The 26,149-nt window shown below is 38.1% G+C and overlaps 1 protein-coding gene across 3 annotated transcripts in view; it reads right to left on the bottom strand.

The window, feature by feature from the left end:
* SLC20A2 (solute carrier family 20 member 2) overlaps positions 1–26,149 on the bottom strand; it is a 104,558-nt gene that overhangs the window by 73,466 nt on the left and 4,943 nt on the right. The window contains exon 2 of one of the 3 annotated variants that reach the window (XM_045779189.2): positions 25,153–25,254. The exons of the other annotated variants lie outside the window; for them this stretch is intronic. The gene's annotated coding sequence lies outside the window, so the exon portion shown is untranslated. The remainder of the gene's footprint in view (positions 1–25,152; positions 25,255–26,149) is intronic. 3 annotated transcript variants of the gene reach the window in all.

Raw genomic sequence — 26,149 nt, 5'->3', positions numbered from 1 at the left:
TAAATTACAACTGAGAACAAACATCTCAAATATTTGCAAAAGGCATCGTCCTTGACAAGAAGCATTTTGAAGTACGTTTAACTTCCTGGGTGGCTGGAACTGGTAATTCGTCCCCTCTAGGTGACTAACCACCTATAAGGCATGTTGAAACTCAAGTTAACAGCTAAAGACCCAAAGCATACACCTGACATTCAAAAGAAAATTAGGAGTAACATAGAACTTTCTTTAAAATATATACACTTCCTTAATAAGTACAACTTATATCAAAGCCACAGACCTGCTTAACATCTACTCAAGACGGTTCAGATTAGTTTTAGACATTTGAGTTCCGATGACATACTTTGGTCTGACTGGTCACTTTATGAAAGACACATTCAAACATCAATCAAAACTCCAAACACCTCTGAGAGATATTATCCCCCTCCCCTCACTTTTTTTAAACAGGTGGGTAACACAGGGAAATTCAGTGACTTGTCCAAAGTTTCACTCTGAATCAACACTGGATAATTCCATCCCCCTCCTAACCTCTCTAGGACACGTCTTCCATATTAACCATTTAGCTATAATCCTAGAGATCTTTTCAGAGCTGTTTGTTTTCCTAATTTTACAATATTGTGTCAGTTTAGAATTCAAGAGACTTTTTTTCTACTCAACTCCCAAATCCCAGGTCTGTGCTCCAGGGCCCGGCTCACTCCTTGACTCCCTATCACAGGCAGGTATCCCGTAACATGGATCCTCGAGACCTGACTACGCCCTCATGAAGCACTATCCACCTATGGCACAAACACCCGAAGTGGTAAACAGCCCACTGGCATGAGCTGGTAACCACCAGCACAAACCCCCCTCCAGGTTGTTCACAAAAACTGCCAGCTGCCCGTCTGGGATCCCACCCTCACTGCCCAGCTGTAAAGGGCACTTGCTTCTCCCCCCACGAGATGGTAGCTGACACGCACTCACCACCACCCCAAGCCAAAGTCACTGGAGGTGGGCGATTTCCCACTCCATGCCAGAGGGAAACAAGTCGGCACTACTCAAAGATGACTAACCTCAGATCAATATAATTAATTCTTAGTGATCCACAGCATTTCTGGAATTCAAAATTTGATGCCACAAGAGGACTTTGTGAGGCTATTTTTGACACAATTATCCTTAACCGATTACATCACAGTTCGGAAGAAGAGTTTCTAAGCTAAAACATGATTTCTTCCCTAAACCAGAAAGAAAAAGCAAATACACCAAGTTTACTTAGGCACTGAAATTTGCACTGCAGAGGAACAATATGATGAATCCTACATCCATTGTATGGAAGGCAGGGAACGCTGAGCAGTTTTCCAGTTTCTCATGTATCAAATATGCTGAGTATGACTCCACTGTTTCTTTCAACAGTGGCCACACCTGTTCCAAAATGGAAGAACCCAAACATTCCAAAGAAAATAGTGCATCCTCCAATTTACATTAGTCACTCTGTTGCTTCCTTTTCATTAGTGAAAATAATTTAAGAGTCAACTGTACTTTTGTTTCAGGCCTACGTATGACAGAAAAAAATCTGTGTGCATCATTAACAGCAAGGTAAATTCTCCCCATGCATTTTCATGAATTTTTGGATGGGGGGGAGGCAGGAGAGGCAGGTCTATGTGTGTGGGAGATGGTGATCTATGGGCTCTTTAGTGCAACAGATCCACTCAATTATTTATTTTTTTTAAAGATTGTATTTATTTATTTGACAGAGATAGAGACAGCCAGCGAGAGAGGGAACACAGCAGGGGAGTGGGAGAGGAAGAAGCAGGCTCCCAGCGGAGGAGCCTGATGTGGGGCTCGATCCCATAACGCCGGGATCATGCCCTGAGCCGAAGGCAGACGCTTAACGACTGAGCCACCCAGGAGCCCCCAGATCCACGCAATTAAAACAAAAACAACTGTTTTTATGAACGCGCATTAATGAATTCACCTGGATATTGACCCTCTAGTGTAGCCACATACATAATTTTAAATTTTCTCACAGTAAGGTTAAAGAAGTGAAAATAACAGGGAAAATTAATTTTAATAACATATTTTATTGAACTCAATATATCCAGATACTATCATTTCAACATGAAGTGAATATAAAAATGGCTAATGAGCTGGTGGGAGAAATGGAAAGCTGAGGAAGGCTGAAGACCAGAAACAGCCTGAAAGGGAAGGAAAAATGATCTAGAAAGGAAAAGACAGGACCAAAGGAGGACAAATAGACCAAAAGGAGGGAGAAGAAAAGAATTCCTCCCCAAGCATGGAATTCAGTTATAAAATCACATAGCAGATACCAGAATGCTCCCATTCGGGGCTAGGTGCTGCTGATGCAGAGAGGACAGACAAGGGCTCTATGTTGATGAACTCACACTCTGGTGAGAAGGACAGACCCACCCAGGCAAACACAACGTTCTGGTGAGTATGAAGACAGAGTTATGTGCGCTGCGCTCTGGGAGCGCACATGGGGGTAAGAGTCGGGGAGAGAAGCAGTTGATTTTTTAAATGAAGGTTATCTTCTAATGACATTTTAAATATATGTTCTAGAATATCTCAGGATTCTGAATTTTACTTTGGAACCTTAGAAGAGTCATGGTGACATGATGGGAGGGATCAGTTGTTCTGGAAGATTTAAAAATTACATCTGGAACCAGCAGTAAAATTTCCATTCTGAGCTTTTATCATCTTCAAGTTAAACCTGGTTATTTGGTCCAAGTAGTGAGGGTTGTAGAGTAGGGAAAGAGTAGAAAGGGAAAAAAAACCCAAAACGAAACCCAAAACCTCCTGTTTCTCCATGGTTCCCTCTTTTTCAAGGGTGACATAAAATACTCAAAGGCTTCATGCTGGAAAAAAGCATGATGAACCCACTAGCAAGCAACTCTTCTTCGGAAGTAGCTGTGGAGTCCGAAAGGCCTGAGTTCAAAATGTAGCCTCCCATCAACCAGCCACAGGATGTCTGCGAGTCTGCTTCCTCACCTGTAAAACAGGGATAATAGTGCCAACAGCAAGGGCGGCGTCAGAGCCCTCCAAGATGCCGCATCAGCACACAGGAGCTCTCCTCACTAAGTGGCTGGAGCCACTATGATCACACCCCTTCTACCATCGCTGTGGTCCTTGCTGAAGATCAATTTGGGATGTTAACTGAGTGAGGGAGGATGAAAGGCTCCCCACTCCTATAGCTCAAATCTTCAAAAAACAAAGACTGAAAGGGGCTTCGAATGACTATTAAGTATTTCAGCAGAACCTAGGGTCTAGAAACTGTCTCTCTGAAAACTCTGTAGCTTTGAAAACCTGCTCATTTTTTCTCTATTTAATCACCTCATGTTGCTGTCCTAAGGTCACATCAGAATTTAGGGACACTGACTAAGTAGGTACCTACAAATTCCGTATCTTGGCAGCTTGTTGCAGTAATGAACCCCTATTTATTTCTGCTTCCTTGCATCTACCCTTGGGTAGCTCCTTCCACACTGAGTCGGGTTTGGCCAGCAGGACAAGGGCAAACTTGAAAAGAGCTGACCCACTGGGGCTTGCCCTCTCTTGCTGCACTGTGGAACCCCAGGAACGCCACGTGAAGAAGCCCTGGCTAGCCTACTGAGGATGAGAAGACCACATGGAGCAAAGATGTACCATCTGCTGCTGAGGCCCCCACACCAGCCAGCATGACGACCGTCACACATGTGAGTTAGGCCATCCCAAAGAACCACCCAGGTGACCTATGGAATTATAAGACATAACACAGGCTTCTTTTTCTAAGTCACTAGTATTAGGTGATTTGTTACATAGCAAAATCTCACTGATATACATATCTTCAAAAAGTCTGTAACATTCCATCCCTATATCTCCAAATTAACCTTTTAAGATTAAATTGATAAATTTACAATTTTGATTACTATATCATATCAACCATTATGTTAATCAAACTAAAATGAAACAGTGATATGGTCTGATTATAAAATTGCTAAAATCAGAAGTTCTCTATTTATTCCATCCTATAATTTGAAACAAATATATGTGGCCTTCAATGTTACTACTACTCATATATGCTAAAAAGATGGTTCTTTCATCCTAGGCTTCAGAGTGATTATATTGGCATAGTTCATAGCTATTCAATCTGTCTAAATACTTCAGAAATGGATTAGGGTACCTTTATCCGCACATGAACAGAACAATCTAACTCCAAAAGAATAAACCATTTCCTCTTCAGCATTCTTTTTTAATAAGTTTAAAAAAAAAAAGACATACATAGTAGCAAACTCTTAAAGACAGCTCTTTTTTGAAACCTTAGTAAGTAGTTAATTCGGCATGATTTTTTTTTTAAAGATTTATTTATATTTGAGAGAGAGAGTGTGAGCATGAATGGGGTGGGGGGGAGGGTGTAGAGGGAGAGGGAGAGAATCCTCAACCAGACTCCCCACTGACCACAGAACCCCGAAGTGGGGCTCGATCCCAGGACCCTGAGATCATGACCTGAGCTGAAATCAAGAGTCGGATGCTCAAAGGACTGAGCCACCAGGTGCTCCTAGCTGGCATGATTTTATACCATAATTTATATCAGGATGTGAACATAGAGGCAGTATTATTACTGCTGTTGTCTGAATATTTATTTTATCATAGTTGATTTTTTAAAGTATCATAGAATGATACTGGGAAATGATACAGGGTAACTCTGCATACATTCCTAATGGTCATCCATTTAACAAACATTTGTTGAACAGCTGTTTCCTGCCATCATGAAACTCCCAAGCCTCTGCAACTTTGTGTGAATGGCAGGATGCCCATGACTATAGCAGAAAATAGTGTAAGTGACAGTTCTGCCTTCAAGAGGCTGAACATCTGGTATGAAACATGATAGTAAATACAAACTTGCTACCATAGAAGAGAGTAACCAGTAAGTATCTCAAAGGGTAGAATTTCATCCCATTAGGAATCTAATTAGAGGCTTCCAGTTGGGTTCATCAAGAAAGACATCTTGGGGGAAGTGACATTTGAACTGAGACTTTGCATGCTGGTGAGCTTTCAAAAGCAAAAGGAGTAGAAAGAACATTATACAGTAGCAATGACCTAAGCAAAGATAAAGAGAAAGGAAAGCTATAATGTATGTCCGGGGAATGGACTGGATTAAGAATTCATCTCTATCTCTCTGAGTTCAAATTCTAGCCTCATCATCAGTAGTTATTGACCTTGGGCAATTAGCCTTGCTGTGTCTTAGTTTCACCATCTTTAAAATAGGGACAGTAATAGACACACTTCATATGGTTATTATGAAGATTAAATGAGTTTATGTTTGTAAAGCATGTAAAACACTGGTGCTTAATATAGAAACATTTTATTAAATAAATTCACACGTTCATGCATACACAGCAAGGTAGATAGAAAAACGTGCATGAATATATAGACATAGCTATACCACTTAAAAAGAGTACCTGGTATGTAATAGGTGTTAACACCTATTTGTAATAGGTGTTAATAGGTGCTTTTTAAATAGGTTTAATAGGTGCTTTTGTTTTCCCTTTATCTGGAGTTCATAGAGTACAGAGTCAGACATGTTTTCATGCGCCCCAACATTAGCATCCACTAAGTTAAAAGAGCAGAGACCGGCCCTCCTCTACTCTGAAACTGGGAGTTTCCTCCTTTGTCTTGGGGCAGTACTTCTGCATTTACTGATATAAGAAGCTCTGCTTGAAAGTGCTACAGACACAGCCCAGTTGCCAGATCTGAACAAACGAGCACTAACATCTTATGTAATAAATACACCATAAATGAAAAAAATAAGCATAGGCTTATCGAGTACAATCTGAACTTCTATAACTTATTAGTATTCAAGCTAACCCAAAACAACAAACGAATGTACTGTAATTTGAGATTTTAGGAAAAACATTAGATTTAAAGTCACAGGATTTCAAAAGATAGAGCAAAGTATTTCAAAAGTAACAAAATCTTCCTATTCTACTCTAATTTGGCTTCAAGGTAGTCATATATCCACACTGAAAATACTTGTAAACGTAGCCTTATTACTTGAATCTATTAATAAAACGTTAAAGTGAGTTCTCTCTGTTTTTAAGGCGTAAGTAATTGCAAATACTCTATGTTGAAATAAGTAAAAATGTCCTGCAATCTCATACTACTTATTTGTTTGGAAACCTCTTTCTTACAGATAATATGAAGGCAAACTTCACCCATCACAAATCAGACTCGGTTGCCCCTCCTGTGCTGGTGGCCGGTGTATGGATGAATGCACCGCGCTGAGCGGCTGGTCATAAACACCCACTTCTCCGTTTATTTGATCCAATTACAGGAAAACTATTAAGAATCAGGCAACGAGCTACTGACCCCCAAAAGCTTTTGGTACAGTAGAACCAAGTATTAGTTTTTGTTACTCCAATGCACACTGCTTCACAGCAATCAAGCTTACCGCAAGAGCATGTACGATCTTTTTAGGGTAAGAGCTACTCTACTTTCTAACTTGAGACTGAAGATTTTCTAAGGAAAAGAGGACTGTAGAACACTTAACAGAGTCATACTGCTGGGATCGTTCAAATCGGAGTTTACTAGCTTTGCGACCATTGGGAGTTACTTAACAGAATTCTCTCCGCCCACCTGTAAGATGAGGATAACCCACTTCCAAGGATTGTTGAGAAAACGAGTTCATGTACATATAGCACTCAGAACAGTACTTGACACAGAGTTCTATATATAAACTGTATTTATATATATTTTTACTTATACATATTTTTTAGCTATAGGAGGTAACAATGAAGGGGAATTTCAGCTTAAACCACCTGTATGTGATAGAGAATCTACTTTGGGGTTCTGGGTTTTTAGGTTCCCTCTCTATCATATTTTGGATGAATAGGGAACTTGCAGGATAAGAATATAAGGATCCTCATAATAACAGCCCAAGGCTACCGGTTTTATTATTAATAATTTCAAATATGTTCTCATGGGTCCCCAAGCATCTGTAAGGTTTGTTTGAAGGGCAAACGCTCAAGTGTGTGATAGAATACAATACTTGGTACCAATTTACCAGAGACTTGGGGAATCAAGAATGTATTCTATAACTTTTGATAATTCTGCTGTCGATGAATGTGGTCTGTTGACATATTCATAAGAGATTCTAATTTCAGTTGCTACGGGGACCCCGTAGGTAACTAGTTTCTTCCAGGGGTGGGGGTGGTATAGCCTAGTCTCCTGATGATAGACATACATAATTGTATCTCTTAAGCACTAAATAGTTCATTTAAAACTGCTCCAATGATGGATGCTCATTTTTCAAAGCAGCAAAAAGCCAGAGGATTAACAACTTAGCTCTGAGAATTATAATAGCCCAGTAATTATAATAATCCAAGAAGCCATTCTCAAAAACACCATGGACCAGTTCCTTTCTGTAGGCCCTGGCTCACCAAAAGAAGAGTGGACAAACAATACCGGCGTATCTGTGGTTGATTGTAGACTGTGAAATAATAGACCATTATCCATTTTAGACCTTAATGCGGTCATTGTAAGAGTTAGTTTCTTCTTTTTTCTTGACATTTTATTTTCCTGTCTCTCCAGTTGCCCGGAAAGGCTGTATTTCCCAATTCTTTGACTCACATCTGTTGCTAAAAATGCTCTTAAAAAATGACTAAAAATCACTCTTTTTAGTTTCACAGATTGAGATCCTTTTATGTAAACATATTTAAAGAAGGGGCTCTTGATAAATCCAGATTTCTTCAAAGCTTTTTAAAATACTTTTTAAATAAGATGAATGGAAGCATAAAAGGATAGCATATTAATACATTCCAACTAACATTCTGATTTTGAATAAGAAAAATCTTGTCCTTATTATTCAAGCTTATAAGATTATAAAATAATCAGAAGCCCGTTAGACAAAGGGTATTCTAGTTGTTCATACACAGCATATCAGAATGACGTACACCCAACTCATGACATCAGACTAGTACTCGCTGTCCTTTGTGTAAGTGTTAAATAAGCCATCTCTTCTCGTAAGAGTGCAGTGGGGGGGTGTTCAGGAAAAATAATTAAAAGGCAAATAAACAACCCAAGACATCCCCCACAAAATATCCAAAAGAATCTCTCTCAGATCATTTACTAAAGTAATGTCTTCCAAAATAACCATTAAATTAATCCTGGGCACTGAAGAAACAGGAAGAATAAATCACATTGAAGTTACCGTTCTTTAGAATGTGTTGGACAATTCTGAGACACACAGAGAAAAAGTATTAAAAATAGCCAACAGAAGGACTAGGCAGCAGCTAAACCTAAAGGCCAGGGGTGAGATCAAAATTAGAAACATATAATGTCTGAAGAACTGTCCATATAAGGGTGTCTTTAAACCCACTGGGGAAAATCAAGTTGCCATCATCGTAATGGCTGATTCCCCATCTCTCATTCAGAAATCTCTGGAGAGTCTTATGATACAACTTTACGCTATTATGTTTGATAATGTTCAATAGTGTTTGGAGATGTTTTCAAAGGTGGTCTCGACTTTCCTAGTCCCAGATGAGAAACTCCATATATTGATCGTTCATTCTTATAAAAGTATGAAAGAGCAATAGAGGATAAAACTTCCGCCGAGCATTCCTTACCACAGCAAGTATACCATATTTACCTTCCCCAACCCCGTGGATTTCTAGATTCCCCACAGTAGGCTGCTGTTTGTTCGCTGTCATTTACTCATTCATTAGACTCTCAGGGAGCTTCTTAAACCTGGTGTCAACACTAGAGAAATGAAATAAAGAAGGAGCCTACCTTCTAGGAATTCACTGTAATGTGGAAGACAGATACACAAGTAATTATAATACAGTTTAAGGCCTATAATAGAAGTTAGTACAAAAGTAGCATTGCAATTCTCTTCAGGGGTTGGGGGAAGGTTTGTTTTATGATTAAATGACCAGGCAGAGAAAGGCTGAAAGGCATTTTAGGCAGAGCGAGCAGTACGGTCAAAAGCTCAGAGGGAGGAAACAACACGGAACGTTCTGGGAATAGCAGAAGTATATATCCAGAGAGCAAATGATGGGATATGAATGGGAGAGGAGGCAGATCAGGCTGAAGATCAGCACTGGGCTCCTGAGGACCTTAAGTGCCACGCTAACAAGTGTGGCCATTACCCTGTAGCCCTGAGGCTCTCAAGTCTGGCTACACATTAAAATCTCCTGGGAAGCTTTAAAACAAAATATTGATGCCTGGTATTTGTTAGCATCAATTAATTGGTCTAGGATGGGTCCTGGGTATTTCTTTTTTTTTTTTTTTTTTTAAAGATTTTATTTATTTATTTATTTGACAGAGACAGCCAGTGAGAGAGGGAACACAAGCAGGGGGAGTGGGAGAGGAAGAAGCAGGCTCCCAGCAGAGGAACCTAATGTGGGGCTCTATTCCAGAACGCTGGGATCACGCCCTGAGCCAAAGGCAGACGCTTAACGACTGCACCGCCCAGGCACCCCTGGGACCTGGGTATTTCTTTAAAAGCTTCCCATGTGACTCTAGTATGTGGTCTGAGGGGAGAACCACTGCTGTAGGCAACAGGGAGTCAACACAACTGTGTAAGCAGGATGGTGATGTAAAAACACTAAAAAAAAGTTAACTGGGCAACAGTGTGAAGAGATTACAGGCACGGAGCTGCGAGGAGGAATGTCAGTGTATACGCTACCGGATACAGGCTAGAGATAAGAGTTGAAGCCAGTAGTTATTAACATTTTGTGGGTCACTGACCGGTGTGAAAGTCAATGATAAAGGCTAAAAGCCCTCCCCTTAGGAAAAATACACATATGTCAAAAGATGTACATATAATTTCAAGGGATTATGAACCTCTTTGAGTATGATTAATTCAAATTAAAAAACCCTGACCTAAAAGCAGTGATGAGAAAGAGGAAAGACTCCTGAGGCAGAATCACCAGCACCGAGGATGCTTAGGTGAGGGGAAAGAAGAGGAATTAAGGATGACATCACCACTTCCAGCTTAAGTTATAAATAATGAATGGATACTGTGCACTCACTTAAGCATCAGCAACCATACCAACTGCTAACATGTTTGTATCTCACTGAATTTTCCCAGTTGTGTAAGACAGATGGCTATCATACTGATTTTATAATTGAAGAAACTGAGATTTAGAGACAGACATTAGGTCACTTGTCCAATGCCACATGGCAATAGTGGTAGAGCTGGAATTTACTCCAAGACAGTAGGAATCCAGAGCTTGCGGTATTAGCCTCTTCCAGTGCTACCTCTGCTGAGTGGTGCCCATGGATGAAAAGAGGAGACAGGAGGAGAGAGCAGGAGCAGGTTTAGGACGAGAAGAGGAAGGGATGGGGATGGGAATACAAAAAAATTAGTTTTAGATGTGCTATTTTCAAGATAGTACAAGACATACAGATGATAGTATCTGTTGCATCAGGAAAAACAGAAAGGAGATCACAAGATGAGAGAAGACACAGGAACAGAACGGGTACAAAGTTCTCCTGACGCACCCGGCACCATGCTTTCTCACAATGTAGAAGCCCCAGCATTATCTTTCATGGGAAGTCAGGGCCACACAGCCAGTGAGTGGTGGAGCCCATCTTAAGCCCTGAACTAAACTTCTAGGGCCCTATGAAAAGGAGTGGAAACCATGGGGTCCTCAGTGGCAATAGCCCCCAATCTCTTTTAAAACTGCTAATGGGAGACACAGGGTTTGTTTTTTAAAAAGCTTTATATAGAATAATTTGGGCAATATCCATTTCTATAACCTAAAGTTAACTATTTGAGGGGTAATGAAAGATATCTCTGTTAATCAACTTAAATAGAGATCCATTTTCACAATATGCACACTGAGGGGCACACCTATGTAAATGATACAGCAGGACACCAATTCTCTGGTGTGTTACTATTATCTGAGTCAGGATTCAGACAATTAGTCTAATGGAGGTAGTATGCCTATTTCCTGAGGCCACCGGAAGTGGTGAAATTTCCTTTTTTAAAGCTCTTTTTGCAGCTTGAAAAGAATGCGGTTTTCCTTCAAAGTCACAAAAATAAAATCTTCAACCACACTCACTCTACAAGTCTAGACTAGCTACTTCAGATGTAACAGCAGAATAACACGTACATCACGATTTCAGATAAAAACCTATTAGAGTTCAGTGCTGCAGCACCTATACGGACAATCATGTAGTCTGAGTCAAAAACACTCCTCTATAAAAGTACTTTTAAAGAGCCTACGATATTACCCTGGACTTGTCTCCTCTTTTAGAATTAAAGTACCTGAGAGAAATATAAAATTCCACTTACCAGAGTTTTGAAGTCTTGTTAAACAGTTTATCACTGAGAACAAGGACACCTTCTACAGCCCTTCCCCAGTCACCCATCACTAGGACTGAAGGGCTCCACTGGGAAGTCACTGCTTTCTAGGGCAGCCCACCCCGTTACTGGAGAACTCTCACTAGAGCTTAGGTCACGTCAAAATCCTTAGCCTTGTAATATTCATTCATTCATTCATTCATTCATTCATTCATTCAAACATTTACTGGGCACATTTTCTGGTCTTCCTATTTCTTAATCTACAAGGGTTGCCACCATTGTTCTTTTACACCCTCTCCTTCAGATCCAACAACCAAACTCCTTTTGCAATGGTTACTCGTGTGACTTCACATCTCAGTCCATCCCTATCCTTGTCCCCCTCCTTTGCTTGTGTCTCACCCAAATGCGGTTTTCAGACGCAAACACAATTCATCAAATGTGGTCCAACTCACTCCTATTTTTAGCAGCCACATCAGAGAGCTAGCCCACACAAGCCTGTGGGCAAATCCGCTCCTAGCTCCTTTTCATCTTAGGTGCATCTGAGATTGTCCTCCATGCCCAACCATTCCTCAGTTCCTGCAGATGTTTATCCTTAATATCTTTCATCTTGCTGATTTTAGAACATCATTAGGACCTATTAAGGTTATTCTGAGTCTGGAGTGTGCTAGCTATGGCATTAGCCATCTCTCCTAGGCTTATGCCATCTGGAAATTAGAAACATATTCCAATCCAGATCTTTACAGAAAGAGAATATTGTGATTAAAAATGTGCTATCAATGGCAACTCAGTACTTTACAGGGTCTGCAGACTAAGTTCTACTCTTGATACCTTATTACAAATTTTTAACCATTTTGAGGGGCAATAAAAACCCCTTTGGAAAGATGATAAAAGCCATTAAATGTACACAACTTTTCAATCAATATCAGATGGTTCATGGACCCCCATGAAGCCTATCTGATGGCCTCCCATTAAGGTACTCTAGGGATTATAGGACCTATGAAAAACATTTCTGGCCATTAGGATTTATTAATATTCATTTCTAAAATAACTGATTCTCCTATCTAAAGCCCAACTTAATACCTAGGAGCCAATTAATGGGAAATCAACTGACTTTTAGCCCACTAATTCTCAGTATCAAAGAAAGCATCCAGAAACTAAGAAAGCATCCAGAAACTAAGACCAAAACCAAACTGTGGATTATAAAAATACTTTACAAACAAAAGCAAAGGACCTAAGCTTAAATATACAAAGATACACCATTGTTTGTGGTAAATTAAAAAAAAAAAGAGAAAACACACCGAATGTCCATTCGCAGGCAAATGGCTCAATAAATTATGGCATATTGAAAATGTTATTCATTTTTTGAAAATAAGAGTTAGATATATATTGACCTAAAGAAATATCCATGATATAATAAGGAGGAAACACTACATAATAATATATTATGATCCTATTTTAAAAACAAAAAAACTCATAAACCTTATATTGTTAAACATACTTTTATGAATACTGAAAAAGATGTGGTAGAATCAGGCTGTGAACATCGGTGGGGTATTAATTATTTTTATCTGTACTCATCTTTGCATACCTTCACTTGTTACACTTTTGCCAAGTAAAAATTAAAATAAAAAAGGAAAAACTAAATAAGGCTGACAATAGAATCTATCAATAAAAACTGAGACCTCTCACCCCAACACCCCATGCAGGTTTTCTAAATGTCCAATTTCCCAAAAAGCGTCCCACCCATAATATGCCCCGGATGAAACCTAGTTTCCTTTTGACTTGTCAATGATTTAGAGTTTCTCACTGTTTGGGGTATTTCATTCCAAAGACAGGCACTCTACTGTTACACACATTAAAGCTCCGTTATAGTTTCAATGTGTCCACAATTCGCATGTGTGGTTCCCCTCCCCCCCTTAGGAAAACAGGCATCTCCACAGAGCCATAAATAAAAGGTATGTGGAACCCACATTAATCCATTAGAGATGGATGCTCGTAGCACAAACACTATCAAATTCTAAGGTGAAGAAGTATGAGCATAGTGGCCATTCCTGTTGGGTCAGTGGTTCTCAACCCTGGCTAAACATGAAAAGCATGAAAACTACCTGGAAACATTTTAAAAATACCAATGCCTAGGCACTACTTCCAGAGTCTAATTTAACTGGCCCAGGGAAAGGTGCTTGCTCCGCTTTAAAAGTTACCTAGATTATTCAAATGAGCAGAGTTAGGAACCACTGCTTTCTACATTTTGTTTCCTTTCTATCAATTTTTACAAAACTTTCCCTTTATCAGTTATTTTAAGGCTATTAGATATATTTAGGAAAGCCAAAACTGATCAACCAGCTAATGCCTGTCCACCACACCTAATTTATATTGTCCTTCTGCTGACTTTTGATGCCCAAATTCAGTAACATTACTTAAATCTATGGATATTATTAGGAGCTCTTCACATATCCACAGTATTTGTAGCTTCACCTTAATAATGACATCATTTACTATTAATCTTGGAGACAAGTTTATAAAACATCTTAGGACCTCAAACATTCTGTTGGAAAACAAAAGTCCAACATTACCAATTATTTGAAATACTGCTTGACATCAATTAATGGACTTCCTGACTTTTCATGTTCATCTTCACAAGTATTTTAAAATTTCAATATCTACCACATTGCAAAGAATTGATAAAAAGAAAAAACATTACTTGAAATACGTCCCCCACTCAAATTTAGTATCTGAGAATAGTAACATACCCAAGAAAAATGTCAATACAATATGAAAGGGGATTCATTAACAAAATGAAATATTTATTTAGTACACATTATATTACAGTACAAAAAGATCTGAAACTAATAATACACTATATGTTAATTAATTGAATTTAAATAAAAAATTAAATTAAAAAATATTACAGTACAAAAAAAAAGGATTCAATACTTTGGACTGATGGTGCAAATTATACAGAAAGGTATTTTAAAACAAAGGACACTATATTATTTATAATGGCTGGCATTAAGAAATAACTGCTTTTATATATCTGCACATGGCATTAGCATGTATTTTCAAAGAAGCTTACAATGGCCCATTTAAAAAGTTCTGATCCAAGAACTGTACTCCTAAGCATTTATCCCAGTGAAATGAAAACTTAGGTCTACACAAAACACCTGTACACAAATGTTCACAGCAGCTTTATTTGTAATAACCCAGAACTGTAAACAACCCAAATGTCCTTCCACTGGACAGACGGTTCAACTGTGGTGCATCCACACCATGAACAGAACTCAGCAATAAAAGGAACAGACTATTTGACACACACAACAACTTGAATGGATCTCACAAGCATCGTGCTGAGTAAAACAAGCCAATCTGTAAAGATCACACGCGGCATGACTCCATTTATATAACATTCTGAGTAACAAAATTAGAAAGCTAGAGAACTGATGAGTGGTTACCAAGGGTTTGGGGAAATTATAAAGGAGAGCAAGAGGAGGCTTTGGGTTGATGGGTCAGGGATACAGTCTCCTGTATTTTGGCTGTGATGGTGGTTACACAAATACACTGTGATCAAACTGCACAGAACTATACACACCACACACACACAAATGAGTGCGTATAAAACTGGAAAAATGTGAATAAGTTCTGGATGGCACCAGTGTCAGTTTTCTGGTTCTGACCTTGTACTACAGCTACCTTCGGGGGAACACTGGGTGAAGATACAGGGGACCTCTCTGTATTTTTGCAATTCCCTATGAATCTGTAATCATTTCAAAATGAAGTTTTTTTAAAAAGTTTGAGGAAAACGTGAAGGTGGTCACTTATTTAAGATACACATACCATTTGTCCTAATCAAGTGAAGGTATAAACAAGTAAAGGGGGAAAATATAATAAGGATGGTTGGAAAGAAAAGGATAGCTTGAATATTTTTGGAGCATTTATTATGTGCCAGGCACTACAGCTTATCTCATTTAACTCAACAATCCAATGAGGTGACTGCTGATTAATATCCTCAGTTTTCAGAGGAGGAAATGCAAAGAAGATAAGAAATTCAACCAAGATCCCATGCTGACAAGTAGTAAAGATGTCAAGAAAAGACAACTGCAAAGCAGAGGATTTTAAGAACAAGTATCCTTTATGTATCAAGAAGTAGTTTATAAAATAGCCTAAAATAGGCAGAAAGGGTAAATGCTACAGGGGTCAATCACAGCACAGGATGATGAACACTATGCCCTCGGAGAACTTAAAACCCGTAATACACATTAGCCTAGGAAAACTCCGTGCACTTGACCAGCGATGTAGTTGAAACTGGTTTTTATTAATCTCTCAACTTTTGCTTAGAAATGAGAAGAAAAGTAACAATGATTTCTCTTCTTTAAAAGATGTTCACTGAATGAAAACAAGTAGATAAAAGTGAGCCATAATACAAATAGGGCACTCAAAATGGAAAGAAAACTAAGCTGATTGACAATAACAAAGCCTATTCACGAAAGAAAACGAAAGGCTGTAACACTGTCAAATGCAAGGCAGAAAAGTCTAAATTAGGTTAGAATAAAACATGAATCTGCATATAATGAACAATATGCGCTAGCAAGATGAATATTTGTTAGCAATAAAATAGTTTTAAATAAAATTATGCTGTTAAGAGTAGTTTCGGTCTGGCTTAGAAAAAGCAGAAAGAAAATTTCAGCCCTCTTTTTCACTCCATCTTCAATTTAGATCACTGCATATTTTAACAGCATGTCAAAAAACAAGCAATTCTAGGATAAATTCAACGCAAGTAAATGGTTATTTAAAAGGAAGTTTCCTATTCTGGTTGTAAAGCCTCTGAGACAGGGTTGTTTTTCTAGAGGGGAAATAACACCTCAATTTTAATTTTAAAGATCCAGTGAAACCCCAAGAAAATACGATATTTAAAATATTGGGAGTATTAGCCATCCTTTTAAATTGTTGAGTCAAGTAATCCACGTAAGTACGCTGCTTGAAGTAAACAGAGTAATTACAGCTGGTTCTGCCTTTAGGATCAACTCTGATATAAAAGGTATTCTTTCCTCTTAAATTATCTTCTTAAAAGCAAATGAAAATGCAGTGATGATGTTAACACATTGATTCTCTTAGAGGCTTTTGTAAACTCCTAATTCAGGAAGTAATATGCAGGAATTTTACTCAACATTCAAAAATCTCTCTACAGAAGATGTAGAATAGAATGGCCATACTATATTCTCACCCATGGCTTCAGTTAATAGGATAAAATCTCTTTCAGATTTTATCCTTGGAATTTCTTTTCCATGCACAGATAAAGAGTAAAGAAGGGCCAAAAAGCAAATGCATACAATTGGGGGATATCTGTCATACAGTCTTTAAGGATTTCTCTACTCTAAGGAAATCTCATGAGAGGTTAACTTATTTTTCCCAGGTAAAACCCGAATACATTTTTTATAAGAGCCATAACCTAGGCCATTTTGTATGATGTACAGATAACACATTAACATCTCTCTAGGAGCACCTGGGTGGCTCAGTTGGTTAAGCATCCCACACTTGATTTCGGCTCAGGTCATTATCTCAGGGTCCTGGGATCGAGACCCACATCGGGCACCCTGCTCACTGGGGAGTCTGCTTCCCCTTCCCCTATTTCCTCTCCCCATGCTCACACATGTTTACTCTCTCTAAAATAAATAAATCTTTAAAAAAAATCTCTCTATAATTTTGGGGGATTATACCAAGGAAATGTATTTTCAGTAATGCCTGATTCTAATCCATGGTGAATTTTTTACAACTAAATATCCTTAAATAGAAATATTTTTAAGGTAGGATAATGATATTGCAGTTGTGATTTGAAAAAGATTTCTTGAACATATTGAAATATTTACAGATGAATAATTTGTATCTGGGATATGCTTAAAATAATATGGGGGGGGCAGTTGGATGGGAGTTTAAACAAGACCGGCTACATACTGACAGGTAAAGCTGAGAGATGGGGACATGGGGATGAATTATTCTCTGTCTTCTTTGATACATGTTTGAAATTTTCCAACATAAAAACTCTGTATATCCTTGCAATAGGATATAAAGTACATTCATGTAACAAGGAATTCTGAGCAGAAATTCAGGTTCTTCTTTTTTTTTTTTTTAGAGAGGGAGGGATGCAGGAGAGAGGAAAGGAGAATCTTAGGCAGACTCCACGCCCAGCACCGAGCCAACCTGGGGCTCAATCTCATGACCGAGATCATGACCTGAGCTGAAAACAAGAGCTGGACGCTTAACCAACTGAGCCACCCAGGCACCCCAGAAATTCTTGAATGCTTCTATTATGGCAAAATCCCAGGCAAATCATCTCACCCTGTGGTACCACAGTTTCCGGTTTCTAAAATGCAGAAATGGAACATGATTTCTAAGGTTGCTTCCAGTTCTTAAGTTTTTACTCTTTGAGAATGCTCTTTTATTCTTCTCATAGAGTTTACCGTACTGAGAAGGCACAGGTGTCTGAAGGCAAGATGTGATCTCAGAGCAGCTCTCTAGGACCACGGGTGCCACCCCCACCATCAGCTCTCACCACATGAAAAAAGAAAATAGGGGCGCCTGGGTGGCTCAGACGGTTAAGCATCTGCCTTCGGTTCAGGTCATGATTCCAGCGTCCTGGGATCAAGCTCCATGTTAGGCTCTCTGCTCAGCAGGGAGTCTGCTTCTCCCTCTCCGCCTGCCCCATTTCCCTATTCCTGCGGGCGTGCGCTCTCTTTCTCTCTCAAAATAAATAAAATCTTTAAAAGAAAAAAGAAAACCATAACGACAGGGGTATGGCAAAGGGCTACAGGAACCAACTCAATGACTCCCAATGGCCACAGCTAGAAAAAATAGAGCAATAAAGTTATATTGGATTTAAGTCAAAGTATCAATATCCACTAGTCTACACTGATACAAATAAATGATTCAGTAGAGATAAATGGGAGAGGATAGATAAATCTCCTATGTAGAAGAATTCCAGATTATGTATGCAGAAACTCTGCTTTTGCCCTCCAGAAGGTGGAGCATAACTCTCGTTCCCTAAGTGTGGGCTGCCTTCCTTCCAGAGAGTACAAGATGGAAAGCAGAGAAAAAAAGAGTAACTTGACAATAGAGAAACCTGACAAACACTACCTCGGCCAGGATACCAAGGTCAACGTCAACAGTAAAGTCACACAAATAGGATGCACCCTTGAAATGATGTGATAAAAATAGCATTTTGCCTCTGTGGCCTCCCTCAGTCTAACCCCACATAACCCCATTCTAACCATGAGAAAAACATCAAACAAACCCAGCTGAGGGTCATTTTACTATCTGACCAGTACTCCTCAAACCTGTCAAGGCCTACAAAGCAGGGGAAGTCTGAGAAACAGTTACAGCCATGGAGAGCCTAAGCAGACGTGATGACCACATGTAGTGTGGAATCGTGGATGGGTCCCAAAACAGAAGACAGGAGGTAAAAACTAGGGAAATCTCAATAAAGCAAGGACTTCAGTCAATTACAATGTATCAGTTTTGGTTCATTAATTGTGACAAATGCTCCACACTAATGTAAGAAGTTAATGATAGGGGAATCTGGGAACTCTCTGTACTATCCGTGCAATTTCTCTATAAATCCAAACTGTTCTAAAATAAAAAGATTATTTTTTAAAAATGAAAAAACATTAGTAAGATATAAACAATGATGTGAAATGATGGCCAATATACAATAAACAAAAGAAGTGTTACTAGACAATATTCATGCTATGAACTTATTTTTGTTTTAAAAATATACATATATGGGGGCACCTGGGTGGCACAGCAGTTAAGCGTCTGCCTTCGGCTCAGGGCGTGATCCCGGCGTTCTGGGATCGAGTCCCACATCAGGCTCCTCCGTTATGAGCCTGCTTCTTCCTCTCCCACTCCCCCTGCTTGTGTTCCCTCTCTCGCTGGCTGTCTCTATCTCTGTCAAATAAATAAATAAAATCTTTAAAAAATATATATATACATATATGTATTTTATTACCAAAATGTTTGCATCATTATAAATCAAAATGTTATTAACCTCTGAGTGGCATAATTACTAGTGACTTTCACCACCCCCTTTATACTTTTCTGTTTTATCTGATTTTATTCTTTCCAATAAAGCACTGATTACTTTGAGCCTTCTATAATCTTATAAACTATTAAAGGTTTTGTGGTATTTTTTGGAAAAAAATTAGGCATATAGCACAGGATTAATAAGAGTACTCCTTGGTTCGAAATAATATGCACTTATAAAAGAGTAAATTTTACTTTTCGAAGAGGAAATATTTTACTTTTTAAAGATTCATTTATTTGAGAGAGAGAGCATGTGAGCAGGGGAAGGGGCAGAGAGAGAGGGAGAGACAAGCTGACTCCCCACTGAGCACGGAGCCAAAGCGGGGCTCTTTCCCAGGACCCTGAGATCATGACCTGAACTGAAACCAAGAGTAGGACGCTTACTTGCTTAACTGACTGAGTCACCCAGGTGCCCCAAGGAGAAATAATTTAAAAGTCAGTATAGAAAAGTGAATGAAAGCATGAGATTTAACCAGACTTGGCTTAAATTCCTGGTTTCACCATTTACTATTGGTGTGACCTTGGGCAATTCAACAACCTCCCTCAATGTCCTCATCTTTATAGCAGGAAATATGTAACACAACAAACCTATTGTTCTGCAGAACCACCCTAACATTTATTTACTTGTCAATGTAAACATATATTATATGTTATATATGAATGGATAGTATATAAAACCTATTTCATAACATCAAATTTTATTAGAAAGAATTACATTAGCAGTAGCAAAGAGTTTAACGTATGTCAAGAGCCTGGCCCTACTGAGGATCCATAATGGCAACCATTATTCTTACTGGTAATGTTAAATAAAAAGCCAAGAAAAAAATAAAACACTATGGGACAAGTTTAGTTTTGGGACGCCTGGGTGGCCCAGTCGGTTAAGTGGCTGCCTTTGGCTCAGGTCATGATTCCAGGGTTCTGGGATCGAGCCCCGGCATTGGGCTCCTTGCTCAGTGGGGGGCCTGCTTCCCTCTGCCTGCAGCTCCCACTGCCTGCCCGCTCTCTCTCAAACTCTCTCTCTGACAAATAAATACAATCTTTAAAAAAATTTTTAGTTTCTCTAAGAATATAACAGGGACAAAAGTGTAAAAGACAAAACCATACCTCAGTTCATTCTACATCAGCAGCAGCAATTTCCCAAATATCTCTAACTAAATATTTATTGTGGGGATTAAACATGTCATTGTTAACATGCCCGCAGACCTGAGACTCTTCCAGAGAATACAAATGAAAGCCACTTTTCTAATCAGAACCAGTTTAAACTAAGCTTTGGAATATTAATACATCAAGTCTCCCTTTCTATGGAATCAGCTTCCCTATTTATGACTGTAATGTCAATACAAATAAATACCAGCCATAAAATACAAACTAAACTTACTTAAATCTCTTGATTGTAAATAATGAACTTTAATAGAGAAGCTCTAAACAAGACATATATTTTGATCTGTAACAAAATTCAGGGCTGGTTGTTTTATCTCAATACTATTATCTTTAAATCACAGTATGATAGACGAGTCTAAACATGCTATGACTTAGTGGACTTTTATAACAAGGCCAAACAATCTGGATCAGAAGAATCAATTTGTTTCATTGAGTGAAAAGTTTACCCAGCCTGTTTTATCATATAGTCTAGGACACAGACCCTTATTTTAAAGACCTGTTAATTTAGGGAAAAAAATTAATCCACCATGAACAAAATAATATTAAATTATTGTGCCAATTTTTTCTACTACATAAGAAAATGCACACTGTTCAGCATGGTTCTATTAAAGGAAGTTAATTTAAACACCTTTTAAAATAACAGAAACATAGATACAATTTAGGAATATATTCAGGTTGGTATATATAATCCATTGTTGGGACTACAACTATACAAAGACTGATTTTATAACATATTCAAAAGTTTCTGTCCCCGATAAGTCTTACCCAACTTTCCCAAAAGCAGTCATTACAAAGACCTATTCCAATGATGTTGTCACTCTTGCGAAATACTTTAGAAGCCTATGGCACACTTCTGTCAAATATGTTTAATGGTAACAAATTCTGAATTCTCTGAGAACAGATTTGATTTATGGGAATAGACAACTGTCACTGGGAACTACAACTGGCAAATAGACCAAATAAACTTCTTTTGGCTTAAAAAAAAAAAAGGGACTGACTACAAGGTTTTGAGTAAGTTTAGTTTTCTTAAAAACTATTAAAAGCAAATTTAAAATGGGAATTCCAAGCATTCTGAGCAGCAATATTATCTATAAAATAAGAGTATGATCCTACATTATGTTCTCCAAATTCTAAATAATAATTGAATAAGGGACCATACTGGTACCTCCTATATATTATCTCAGCTAATCCATATAACAATCCTAGATAATTATCACTATTTCAAGGGGAAGACACTGAGTCTGAGTGCTTTGAGTAACCTGCCCAGGCCATAAGGGAGACACCAGCAATTATATCACAGTCAGAATTTACATGCAATATATATAAACAGTTATATACATATTATATCTGACTTTAGGTTTTTGACCTACACAATTGGCCTGGTCCTGTAACAGCTGCTACATACGTGTATTTTAGCATTTGCCAGTGTACTGCAATCATTTACTTACCAATCTTCCCTACTCAACTATGAGCTTCCAGAGAGAACGGATGATACTTTGTTCATCTCTGTAATCCCGGAACATAGTCCTATACTTATCAGCACATCTACATAAATTTCTTTAGTAGCTTATCCATGGTTCTGATGTTATTTTTACTAGCTGCTCACAGGTGGTGAATATTACAGAAACATTATCAGACCAGTAGCCATTCCTTCAGCTTCAAGATGCCCAGCCACCACCACCACAAGTAGAGGAGGCTCAGGCAGAAAGAATGTTCCATACAATCAACCCCAGTTTGTACGGTTATTCTTAAAATCTGAAACACTGCATGATGTGCTGTAAAGGGCTCTTCTTTTTCTAAATTTCATAAACCTGCATCTACACTTACATTAGTCTACTTCCAGTAGTTCATACACAGTACAGAAAACTCAATTACAGGATCACTCCACATTCGTAGTATATACAAAAATTATCGAAAAACGTAAGACAACATAAATCATCAACAGCATAAAATAAAAGTTTGCCAATAAGCTACCTTTTGATTTATAACATGACTACAGAGCCCAGAGGGGCAAAACCATACAATTTATGAGTTTCCCACACAAAAAACTAACAGAGTCAGACGTTAATGGCATTTTTAAGAATGTTACAGTGTAATTATAAAATGACACAGGTTATTATTTAAGGCGACATCAAGTCTCTCAAAATAAAATGAATATTTACAAGATTAAGTTTCTGTTTTGTTAAACATTAAATAAAGGTGTTGGAACTTAAATGGAAATGTAAAAATACATATGACTGAGTACTAAAACTAGTTAACAGAATTACTGATATTTTTCATTCTGTTAGGGAACCTTTCACCTAATAAATGTTAAAGCATGTGGTTTGTGTTTTCAGTTTTCTCTCCAGTTCTAGAAATTGACTATGAATCCTTTTCTAGTATTTACCTTTCTCTTCCTACCTTCCACTCACTCCTATCCCCAAACCTGGTTTGGATGTCTTCTTTAATCTTTCAAAACAAGGGAGTGAATTCAAATGTCATGAACTCTTGGATAAAGAGTTAAAATGACAGCATCATGACTATCCTGACTCTCTTTAAAGTAATATTAGTCTTCTAGAATACCAATCTAATTCTTAGAAGCAGAAAACACAGGAAGCTCAATGTTCCAAGAAAAGTTAATAATAATTGATTCATCCTGACTACCCAGGAAATACACAGCAAGGATCTGTGTTCAATGCAAATACTGACAACAAATCCATCTAGTAATACCTACCACCTGGGGACAAGAAAAATAGAAAAAGAGCTCACAAGGCAAATGCACAATGACTATTAAGTACAGAAAGAAAACATCAGCAATTAAGAGATGAGAAGGAATCAGAGCTGCATAAAACACAATAGATCAGGGAGCTTATACCGACAGAGGTAGACCAAGGCAGTGGAAGAGATGAGATCACCATTAATGGGAGATGACAGTGGGATGCAAGTGGACAGGAAGTAAGGTGGACACAGGTGAGGGGTAAAACAGGCAGGAGCTGGAGATGACAGAAGCTGAATTACAAAAGATAACAAAAGACTGGAGGCAATGGAGTAGGAAGGAGGCCCACCCAAGGAAACAGACGGTAAGGAGAACAGAAATCACTTTCAATGGGAGGCTGAATCATGGAAAAGGCAGGAAGTAGGCAAAACACAGATACCAAGCAAGAAATTCTGGAAAGATGGGGAAAAAAAATGTAAAAGTGACACTAGGTGATAAATAGGGTAGAAAGGAGGAAAAAAGGGTGAAGCAAAGAGTCCTACTGGGGAAGGAAATATTTATTAAAAAATGGTTTCTGGAATTTTGGTTTATTAAATTTTAAAAGCTGCTCTTTTGCTTATATTTTTCTCTGCTGGATAAAACTTGATTCATAAGAACAGAGGTTTCCTCAATTTACAAAGAAGAAAATTATGGATCAGGTCAACTGACTCAGTTGTAAAAGTAAGAAGAGTTGAAAAGAGTAAAATTTACTGTTAATGATTTTAGTTCTAAGCCACAAACTAATTTTTATACTGACAATGTGAATATACACATTAATGACCTTAATGACCAAATGCTTCATTTGTTAAGTACAAAAGCTCTCTCTCCTGCTTCATTTGTTAATTACAAAAGCACTTACGCGCATGCTCTCTCTCTCCCTGCACTTAACAGCATTTGGAGAAACCCCTGCTTCTTACTACTTCCCCACAAAAGGAAAGGGCAGAGTAAGAAGGTAACATTCACACCAATATTGCTAAGAAGAAGTCTGATGGAGGTTTAAACAGTAATAGTTAAAAGATGTCGTAAATTTTCTATAAATTTCTATGATCCATGTTATTCTGGTCTCCTAGATAACTAAAAACACAACACAGAGATCATCCTTTATTTCCACCTAAAAAGAGCAGAGGAAAACCAAACATTGAACAAGAATATAAAAATAGTTAAGGAGAACAAATCTGAAAACGAATGGAAATTATTCTATTCTTGATCTTAGAAAATAACGTAGGGTAGGAGAGAACCATAACAAAGGCCTATTTATGAAGATATAATTCTCATTTTTAAACCAAAAAAACTATGGTCATTAAAAAATTGTGCAAGAAAAAGCAAGCACACAAAGGCTGAGAGTAGATAAAAGATGAATCGAAAGCCGCAAAGTCTGTGAACAAGCAGCAGCACATTATGAAGAAGCAATTCGTCAACATCCTCTCCCTTTAGTAATGACCTAGCCGAAGCTGGCTTCTGGGGCCGTTCCCATTACTCCTACTATAGCTAATAGTTCTCTACCCACATGAAATAAACTCTGATCATGAGGGGACTACCAGCTATTGCACTAGAGGAAAATAACTCAACTATTATACACGAAAGCAGCTGGGTTAACAAAGGTACTGTAAGAAACATGTAAAGATACGTGCTAGAGTCTTTCACTCATATTTTCAGAACTATCTTCTTTCAACTCCTCAAAAATCCTAAATGATATTGGGGTTGCTTCTCGAAATCTGCCTTTTCTTCTTCTTCTTTTTTTTCTCTTTTCTTTCTTTCTTTCTTTTTTTTTTTTTTTTTTACCATTCTTCCATGAATATCTTAATGAGTCACTTGGCCATATAGTCCATTCACAGGCATCACGAACACATTATCATCGACTCCTGGAAGTGGATGCTGCTCCGCAAGCTTTAGGAGACTTCTTGAAGGAACAAACCTGGTTCTCTGCTCTCTGTTGAGGACATGCTCAAAGTAGGATTCTCTCTCATATTCAAAGATGACATGGAAGCCAAACTGTGCTGTTTCCAAAATAAGATGCCTTTAAAAAAAAATTTTACCAAAGTTAAAAATCAACCAGATTTTAAAAACACAAAACTCTAATAAAGCAGCACAAATTCTCACACAGTATCACATTTTAGCTAAGACTGAAAAATAAGTAATTTAAATTAAAAAATTTTAACCTTTCACTTCAGCTTTAAATATACTATATTTTCAAAAAACTCTAACAGGGCATCACAAAGTATACGATAAAAATACTGCAAAAAACAGACGCTTCCTGAAAGTAATACAAAAACATCTGTTAAAATTATAAAGTAATTTTGGTGATTGATGTTTTAATTTTTACCATGGCCAGGACAGAAGACAGGCTTTGAGAAAACACAATTTCGCTGCATTCATATATTATTTGGAAATTGTATGAACAAGCATGGTTTATACTAAGCTTTAAAATGAGCTACTGAATTGACTTGGAAAATTTCTTCCAGCCATAAAATTCTGAAATTACATGTTATCTGGTGATACAATCTTGGTACTAGAACCAGCTCTAGGCAAGTCATCTGACTTTGCCCCAATTTTTTCATCTATAATAAACAAGGCTGGTACTCACAGGGGGAGGCGGGCAGTAGGGTCACTCGAGGATGGTTTAAAATACAGATGCCCAGGCCCAGCTCTAAAGAATCTGAATCTCTAGGGTTAGGCTAAGATATCTGTTACTTTCATAATAAACCCTGGGTCATTCTGATGTGCACTCCTACTTAAAGAACCACCGCACTAGATCAGCACTGGATCACATTCAGGATCCAGCTCTTCGACCCTAAAATTCATCAAATGGGGCAGTAGAGATTTTATTAAATTATCCCATACTGATAGAACTAAAATAATTGAATCAGTGCTTCACTTTCTCTTTCCCTAAAAGCCCCCATTCCGAGAAGAAC

This window comes from Ursus americanus, chromosome 27 (genome assembly GCF_024610735.1).
Source record: "Ursus americanus isolate L20-20 chromosome 27, mUrsAme1.1.p, whole genome shotgun sequence".
In the NCBI taxonomy this organism is placed as follows: domain Eukaryota; kingdom Metazoa; phylum Chordata; class Mammalia; order Carnivora; family Ursidae; genus Ursus; species Ursus americanus.
Note: the sequence above shows the minus strand (reverse complement) of the source record. Positions and strands in the feature narration are given on the sequence as shown.